The sequence below is a fragment of the Leptodactylus fuscus genome, chromosome 1 (assembly GCF_031893055.1).
Source record: "Leptodactylus fuscus isolate aLepFus1 chromosome 1, aLepFus1.hap2, whole genome shotgun sequence".
Taxonomy (NCBI): domain Eukaryota; kingdom Metazoa; phylum Chordata; class Amphibia; order Anura; family Leptodactylidae; genus Leptodactylus; species Leptodactylus fuscus.
In genome coordinates, this window is record NC_134265.1 from 229,053,591 (window position 1) to 229,063,589 (window position 9,999).

General features: G+C 43.5%; 1 pseudogene; it reads right to left on the reverse strand.

Annotated features, from left to right (window-relative positions):
* Nucleotides 1–7,462: 7,462 nt before the first annotated feature.
* On the reverse strand, nucleotides 7,463–8,171 carry LOC142195185 (coiled-coil-helix-coiled-coil-helix domain-containing protein 2 pseudogene; annotated as a pseudogene).
* Nucleotides 8,172–9,999: the final 1,828 nt, after the last annotated feature.

Below are 9,999 nucleotides of genomic sequence, written 5' to 3' on the forward strand. Positions count from 1 at the left end.
GGCGGAGGAGGAGGCGGTAGAGGAGGAGGAGGAGGGGGGTGTTCTTCTCGTGTCCCTGCCAGGAATGTTAGGCGGGGAGACGAGGTACACCGGGCCAGTTTGGGAAGCAGTCCCAGCCTCAACTACATTCACCCAGTGTGCCGTCAGTGAAATGTAGCGTCCCTGTCCGCATGCACTTGTCCACGCGTCGGTGGTCAAGTGGACCTTTGTGCAAAGCGCGGAACTAAGGGCCCGCCTGATGTTGAGTGACACGTGCTGGTGCAAGGCGGGGACGGCACACCGGGAGAAGTAGTGACGGCTAGGGACGGCATAGCGAGGTGCCGCAGTTGCCATCAGGTCCAGGAAGGCGGGAGTTTCAACAAGCCGGAACGCCAACATCTCCTGGGCCAGCAGTTTAGCGATGTTGGCGTTCAAGGCTTGCGCGTGTGGGTGGTTAGCAGTGTATTTCTGCCGCCGCTCCAATGTCTGAGAGATGGTGGGTTGTTGTAAAGAAACGCCTGATGGTGCCTTTGATGGTGCAGGAGAAGGAGATAAGACAGGACCAGGGGAGGATGAGGTAGAAGTGAACAAAGTGGCGGAGGCAGATGAAGTGGTGTCCTGGCTCGTCCTCTGGAGTGCATCGCCAGCACAGTCAGCAGTGGCAGTGGCAGAGGCAGAGGCAGTGGCAGAGGCAGTGGCAGTGGCGTGAACGGCAGGCGGCCTTTGTCCTGCCGTTGCTGCCTGCCACTGATTCCAGTGCTTGGATTCCAAATGACGGCGCATTGAAGTGGTGGACAGGTTGCTCTTCTCAGAGCCCCTAATCAATTTCGAGAGGCAAATTGTGCAGACAACACTATATCTGTCCTCGGCGCATTCCTTGAAAAAACTCCACACCTTCGAGAAACGTGCCCTCGAGGTGGGAGTTTTTCGGGGCTGGGTACGAACTGGAACATCTTGGGAGATTCCGGGTGTGGCCTGGCTTCGCCTAAGCTGCTGACCTCTGCCTCTGCCTCTAGCTACCCTTTTTGGTGCTGCACCTGCCTCAACATCCACACTACTTTCCCCGCTTGACATCCCCCCTGTCCAGGTCGGGTCAGTGTCCTCATCATCCACCACTTCCTCTTCCAACTCCTGTCTCATCTCCTCCTCCCGCACAATGCGCCGGTCAACTGGATGCCCTGACGGCAACTGCGTCACATCATCGTCGATGAGGGTGGGTTGCTGGTCATCCACCACCAAATCGAACGGAGATGGAGGAGACTCTAGTGTTTGAGCATCTGGACACAGATGCTCCTCTGTTAGGTTCGTGGAATCGTGACGTGGAGAGGCAGGTTGAGGGACAATGAAAGGAGCGGAGAACAGCTCTGGGGAGCAGGGACAGTTTGGGTTATTGTTCTGTAAAGCTTCGGAATTTTGGGAGGAAGGAAGACAAGACTGTTGGGTAATAGGAGGAGAGGAGGCAGAGTCTGACTGGCTGCTGGACAATGTGCTGTAAGCGTTCTCTGACAGCCATTGCAAGACCTGTTCCTGGTTCTCGGGCCTACTAAGGTTTGTACCCTGCAGTTTAGTTAATGTGGCAAGCAACCCTGGCACTGTGGAGTGGCGCAATGCTTGCTGCCACACAGGAGTAGGCACGGGACGCCCTGTGGCTTCACTGCTACCTTGCTCCCCAGAACCATTCCCCCGACCTCGCCCACGGCCTCGTCCACGTCCCTTTCCGGGAGCCTTGCGCATTTTGAATTCCTAGTTAGAAATTGGCACTGTATACCAGTAGTAAAAATTGTGGGTGCACGTAACCCCAATATATTCTTTGAATTCCCAGTCAGACACTGGCACTATATGGCAGTAGCAAGAAATGAGGGTATTTGTATTCCCAATATATTCTTTGAATTCCCAGTCAGACAATGGCACTGTATACCAGTAGTAAAAATTGTGGGTGCACGTAACCCCAATATATTCTTTGAATTACCAGTCAGAAACTGGCACTATATGGCAGTAGCAAGAAATGAGGGTATTTATAACCCCAATATATTCTTTGAATTCCCAGTCAGACAATGGCACTGTATACCAGTAGTAAAAATTGTGGGTGCACGTAACCCCAATATATTCTTTGAATTACCAGTCAGAAACTGGCACTATATGGCAGTAGCAAGAAATGAGGGTATTTATAACCCCAATATATTCTTTGAATTCCCAGTCAGACAATGGCACTGTATACCAGTAGTAAAAATTGTGGGTGCACGTAACCCCAATATATTCTTTGAATTCCCAGTCAGACACTGGCACTATATGGCAGTAGCAAGAAATGAGGGTATTTGTATTCCCAATATACTCTTTGAATTCCCAGTCAGACAATGGCACTGTATACCAGTAGTAAAAATTGTGGGTGCACGTAACCCCAATATATTCTTTGAATTACCAGTCAGAAACTGGCACTATATGGCAGTAGCAAGAAATGAGGGTATTTATAACCCCAATATATTCTTTGAATTCCCAGTCAGACAATGGCACTGTATACCAGTAGTAAAAATTGTGGGTGCACGTAACCCCAATATATTCTTTGAATTCCCAGTCAGACACTGGCACTATATGGCAGTAGCAAGAAATGAGGGTATTTGTATTCCCAATATACTCTTTGAATTCCCAGTCAGACAATGGCACTGTATACCAGTAGTAAAAATTGTGGGTGCACGTAACCCCAATATATTCTTTGAATTACCAGTCAGAAACTGGCACTATATGGCAGTAGCAAGAAATGAGGGTATTTATAACCCCAATATATTCTTTGAATTCCCAGTCAGACAATGGCACTGTATACCAGTAGTAAAAATTGTGGGTGCACGTAACCCCAATATATTCTTTGAATTACCAGTCAGAAACTGGCACTATATGGCAGTAGCAAGAAATGAGGGTATTTGTATTCCCAATATATTCTTTGAATTCCCAGTCAGACAATGGCACTGTATACCAGTAGTAAAAATTGTGGGTGTATATAGCCCCAATTCTATTGCTAGGGGACTTGCAGGGTATTTCTGGGGTGAAGGTGGGGGGGCACACCGTTGGAACGGGTATCGGGGTATATATCGGGTATACGGGAATACACTGACAGTGTATTCCATTCAGGATCCTGGGAAAGCTGGGTTGCGGCGATTGAGCCCGTCAGTGCCACGTTACACTGACAAGCTTCTCCCTGGAATTTAGCTCTTACAAGAGCTGTTGGTTGTCTTCTCCTTCCTATCCTAGCCTGTCCCTGCCTACCCAGAATCTAAGCCCTAGCTAGCTGGACGGAAACCTCCGTCCTCGGTGAATTGCAAGCTCAGAATGACGCGAACCTGGGCGGCGCTGTTCTTTTAAATTAGAGGTCACATGTTTTCGGCAGCCAATGGGTTTTGCCTACTTTTCTCAACGTCACCGGTGTCGTAGTTCCTGTCCCACCTACCCTGCGTTGTTATTGGAGCAAAAAAGGCGCCAGGGAAGGTGGGAGGGGAATCGAGTAATGGCGCACTTTACCACGCGGTGTTCGATTCGATTCGAACATGCCGAACAGCCTAATATCCGATCGAACATGAGTTCGATAGAACACTGTTCGCTCATCTCTAGTAGAGATGACATGTTTCCTTTTACCAAATTTATATATAATTTTTATAATTGGCAATTTGGGCATTTTTTTTTATTCCTACAGTGTTCACTATATGGAATAAATACTTTTAGATTTTAATAGTACAGACATTTTTTGTTGTGTAGATACCAATTATGTTTCTTTTTGTTTATTTGTTGTTTATTTTATACTAAAGGAGAAAATAAGATCTTTTGATTTTTTTAAAGTTTTTTTTACATACACTATTAGTCTTCCTTGGAAGTTTGAACATGTGGTCCTTTCATCATTCATACAATATATTGCAATACCTCTCTGCTGCAGTACATTGTCGGTTTACCAATATTTTATTGTAACAAATCTGGGAGCCTCCACTAGACTCCTGACTGTCATGAGCACTGATCAGCACCCTGATATGCTGTCTTGGGGTCGCCAGTCAATTTAGTATGGTCATCCCTAATTAAACTAATAGGCTTAAATGTTGCAATCACAATTGTCCATGGCATCCAAGTGGTTACACAGCTGTAACAATATTGCAGCGGTTAGCTGAAAGTGCCTGCTGTTTACCAGAGCCCCATATGACATGCTCAACGTCTTAAAGAGAATGTTGTTTAGGAGATAAAGCCTAAAACTAATAATTTCTTACATTTTAGGGTTTTAGCATTACTGTAACTAAAGTTGTGTGGGCCTTGGTGCAGACTTTTGTCCGGGGCCCATTATCTCCTTGATAGCGCTGCAGAACTCATAACTATCACTATCTCAGATATTTAAAAAGGGATACAGCTTTAAGGTGCATTCACACTGAGTATACGCCAGCTTATTCTGAACGTAAAACACGGGATGTGCCGGCGTATACGGCTCGGTATGAGCAGAGCTAGCTGTACACGCGAGCATTTCCCATTCACTTCAATGGGAGTGCTCGTAGTGAAAAAAGCAGCCCATTCATTTCTATGGGGAGCGCTCGTATGCCGGCTCCCATAGAAATGAATGGGAACTGCTTTATACGCCGCTGATTCTGAACGTGTTTTACGTTTAGAATAAGCTGGCATATACTCAGTGTGAATGCACCCTCCATCACGCTCCATTTTACATCGTGTGAATGCACCCTTAGTATTCACAACTGCATTTATCAAGAATACGGTGAGTGTGCAGTACAGTGCCTGGCATGTAAACAATACTGAGAGCTGATCTGCAGGGTCCTAACAGTCTAAGAGATGTGGTGCAATTGTGAGCACTGTGACTTCACTATTTACATTGCACAGTATCTGTTTTATAATGACCATGCCATGTTATTACAGCCTGTAATGTAGTAGTGCAGTAGTAGAAGCCTGTAGTGCACAGCTGCTATAAAACAGATGGCATGTCATATGAATAGTGAAGGGGCTCCAGACAGTATAATAATGCTCAACAATGGCTCCTCATAGTATACTATTCTCCACAATGGTCCCCACACAGTGTAATATACTCCACAGTGGCCACCACACAATATTATATGAGCCACAGTGACTCACACACTGTATAATATGCTCTTCTGTCCTCTTTTGTTACCGCTGAGGTCTGTGATTTGGCCTCAGTGGTCATATGGGGCGTCACAACGTTATTATGTCGGCGCCCCATGTGACTGCTGGGGCCCAATTACAGGTACCAGCAGTGATGGCTGGGGTGTGTGACCTCAGTTAAAGGTGGGAAGAGCCCTGGAGAGGATGTTTGAAATCAGCAGCCCAGGAGAGCTGAGTATAAGTATTTGTTATTTTTAGCCACCTCCCCTGGGCTGGCATCTTTCCATTAACAATATGTATAGCATTTGATGAACCATGCCTTCCCCAACCACTATTATGGAGGTCCAGAACCCCGGCCATTTTCAGCTGATTGCAAGCCCCGTACCCCTCTGGGCCCAGTCGTGGTCACACCCCCTGCATTGTTCCGCCACTGGGTTTTAGGCTATTCAACTCTTGTATCATTTTTTTCATATCTTTCCAAGATCTGTTTGCTGTCAACAGAAAGAAACATTCTTCTTTAGGCCCAAAATTCTGAAACTTATATACACCTATTATTGCAACAATTATAACTAGTCAAAGCAATTGCCAGTGCGCTTAACAGACTAGACTTCACTGATATATTGTAGCAGATTAGGATAGCAGAAATATTTATGCTTTTGATTATCATTGCAGCAAACAAATGTCTAGGCGTGACCTTCCATTCCAATTCCCCCCATGACAGATATACCTTATTTAGATAATATATCTCTGCATGTTAAAGAGGTATTCCCATTACAGCTGAGATGAGAATACCCATGTCTCTCTCAGCTGGATGGTGGTTGTGGCAACAGTCAAACACAGATATTCTATGCTGTTTTCATAGAGATAAACAGAACTTATGGAAATAGTGTAGTACAATGAGTCATAATATTACTGTGGTTCCAGCCCTGCTACGCAGTTTCTGTAACTGCATTTACTTCCATTATGGCTACAAAAACAGAGTAATATTAGTATATTAGTAAGTCTATTACATATCATTACTCCTTGGCTGTAATACACGTAAATATAATGTCCAAACCTCATCCTTGTTAATTCAATTGCATTTTAGAAAACAGTGCTGAGAATAAGATAAGACGGATGAAACAATGCCTTGAGTAAAGATGTATTCATTGCTGTAAACCCATCAATCATTGAAACCTTTTGTAGTAAACTGATTAAATCAACATAGATAATCTATCAATGGAAGTTTGATAGTGTTTTCATTAACATTTAAGAAATGTGTAAAGATCTGTTAACTAACAACCTTGAAAGAACTTTGAAGGCAATGAATGGTGTTAAGGAAATAAAGAAACTGAGGCATTGAAATTAACAAGTTGTTGTTTCAGTGTATATTGAGAACAATACAAGTACATCACTGGTCACAATTACATGAGATAATATAATCAGTAATCTTTACCTTTTGTCATTTGTATTTTTCAGTAATTAGCCACTAATTGTTGCATTATACCAGTCATAAAGGTTTCTAAACCTCAAAGAACAAAATGAACACTGTGCATCTCTCAAACTGATGCTGCTATTGTACTACATTTGCTTGATGTTTTTTGCAGAGCACCTGATTGGAATCTGTGCTCCCTTACTTCTAGTGATCATGAGGACCTCAGCAGTTGGACCTCAAAATCCCCCCAAAATGTGGCATATGTGGCATATCCTAGCAATATGATATGTGCCCTTTACTGCTCAAATTTATATTTACCGTATTTTTCGGACTATAAGATGCACTGGACTATACGACGCACCTAGGTTTTAGAGGAAGAAAATAGGGAAAAAAAATTTTGAAGCAAAAAATGGTAAAATATTTAATATATGGGAGTTGTAGTTTTGCAACAGCTGCAAGGCCACATTGTATTCTAGGGAAAGGAGGTGATTTAGAACTCTTATTTATTTAAATTTTTTTATTATATATTTTTAAAGCTTTTTTGTAAACTATTTTATTAGTTCCTAGGGGGCTTGAACCTGCAGTCATTTGATTGCAAGTCCCATAGACGGCAATACAACTGTATTGCCGTCTATGGGACATTCTGTACATTACTATTACGGCTGGTCATAGACTAGCCGCAATGGTAATATAGCAATGACAGGCCTGGGAGCCTTCATCTTCATCTTCATCTACAGCTCCCGGCTGTCACCCGAACAGGTCGGCTCCTGCAATATCGCCACGCAGGAGCCGGCCTGCAACTTTACAGGTATGGGGTCCGGCGTCTAACCCTCCCCGGTATCCGCCTTCCTATTACAGCAGATGCCGGGTCTGTATTGCGGCCACATTCGGACCCCTCGTCTTATAGTCCGAAAAATATTCTTTTTTTTTTTTTCCCCAATTTGGAAAGGGTTTAATCAAATAGAAAAAAAAACACTACATCACAATATGTATATTGTATATCGCAATCTATCTATATTCTATTAGAGATCTTTCATGTTGTTTCAAAGATTCCCATTCATAATAGAAACATTCACATAGAATAATTGCAGCAAGTGTTGAGTCTTGTTCGTATTTCTAAATCTTGAGGCCCAGCATATTCCATTCAAGAATAAGCAATCTTCTGTTGTAGCAAATGTTCACTATAAACCATTTTCAAAGCGGCACTGTTTAAGTACCTCAGAGAAACCCTCATATAGCTTCAGGTCACTCTGGTTCTGAGCACACTCCAAAAAATGCTTAAGCTCATACTGGCAAGGTGTGTACTGAAACTGCTGCTGTTGATATGCTGGCTGGCGAACAGCAGGTTACTGATAAGTGATGTCTGCTCTTGCAGGTTCTGAACTGTTTCCACCACCAAAGCCTCCAGTGATGGCATGGCCTATAGTGTGGCCCACTGCAGATCCAACTGCTACACCAGCTGCTGTGGTTGCCATTTGTGCCATTAGACCTGGTTGCCTAGGGGCGGCTGCTGGTCCGAGCGCAGAAGGAGCAGCAGCAACAGGGGCAGGAGGGTGTGCTGCAGGTGGCGGAGCAGGCCGCATCACAGGTGCCCGACTGGCTGGCGGTGCCACCCGAGAAGTTCGACTGCGGCTTCCTCTTGGCATGACTATGGTCTCTCTTCTGCACACTTCCTTCACGACTCTACCGGCAAAGTGAAAAAAATACGGTAATATTCTGACAAGTTTGTCAGTCCAAGTGTGCTTTCCATCCCAGGGAATTTTACAGGTATTTTTTCTGGAATATTATTTTAATACTGAGCAATGTAGAAGCTATATGTTAACTGACAGTAAATAGAAGGTATGACTTTAATCCAGGGTTTTGACACAGCAATCCTCTGGTTCGCTTTTTGTCTGAAGTAGTATGAGTAGAACCAGAAGTGAAATTATTATACTCTGGAGTCTGAAGATCTAATATAATAAGTGTAAGCCCAGGGGAGGTGTAAAAAAATGTTAAAAAAATATTCATACTCACCTTCCATTACCTCTTTTGGGCCTGTGATTAGGCTTCAGCAGTGCTGCTCAGCATGCCCATGTCAGTGCTGTGGCCCAATCACAGGCCTCAGCAGTGAATGTGGAAGCATGACGTCACAAGAGATTGCCTGAAGTCACTAAAGAGGCAGAGACAGGTCACCGGACTCTGCGATGAGGCCGAAAAATGGTAATGGAAAGTGAGTATTATAGTCACCTATTATATTCTGGGGTCTCAAGAGGACAGAGAGCATAATAAATTACCACAATACATGTCACTGCAGCCATTTTAGTTTGCCCAAGACGAATTCAAAATTGTTCAGTCCTGTTAAATACTGAACAATTTGGAATATTCAGGTCAAATCTGCTTTGTTACAAACTGATAGACAAAACAAAGAAATAGGTATACAGACACTCAAAATAGTGAGGTCAAAAATAGACCTATTTTGAGGTCTATTTTTGACCTCACTATTTTGAGTGTCTGTATACCTATTTCTTTGTTTTGTCTATTAGTTTGTGGTATAGACACAATTTTGGATGTAGGACCCTACTTTGGGAACATACTATGTGTCTCAAAACTATATTTAGTTTTTCCCTCTTATGTGCTAGGTTTGTTTTTATTTTGTTACAAACTGATTTGCTCATCTCTTGTAACAGCCCCATGTTTTTGTAGCACTATTGTTTGTGCAATAGAAGTATAGATCTAGAAATGTTATATTAGTAGATGCAGATTATTCTCACTTACTCAATTACAAAATCATTCGTTTTATTTCCCCTTTCCTCCTTCAACCTTGAAATTAATATACCAACTTGAATAATATGCAGACTTTCAAGTAAAAATTATAGTATTGCACTAATGTAAAGATTTTTTTTCATTATTATTTGGAAAAATGCAGTTTACTCTATCGTCTCATGCCATAATATTACAGTATATGAAGTTGGCATATAATGCACAAATGTAACCTCTGAGAACTACTATCGCTGGCGTTAAACCCTTAGATTCCACAGTCAATATTGACTGCGACATCTAAGGAATTCTATAAAAGTGTACCCCCTGCACTGCTTGTAAGATATACGGAAGGCAAGAACCAAAGGTTCAAGTTGAAGTGGAAAACTGCGCTCCCTGGTTGGTAATAGGTAATAACACAAAGACCAAATGTCCACATATGGATTTATTGAGAAACAAAAGCACGACGTGTTTCGGACCTTCAAGGGTCCTTCTTCAAGTGCAAGGACAAGACTTGACACGTCAGGCTAGATGCAAAATTTTTTGACGTGGGAAGCCGCTTCAGAATCTGAACCAAAAAACACCTCCCACAGCTAGCCACGACTGTCGTGGCATTCTGACAGTCACGGTATTCCGCTCCGGATTAGGCCCAAATGAATGGGCCTAGTCTGGAGGGAGTGTCGCGCCACAGACGCCCACGCCTGATTCAGCCGCAGAGTCCACAGCAAGAATGAGCAGCTTGCTTCTTTTTCCGGCGAGCGGGAAGAAACCGCTTG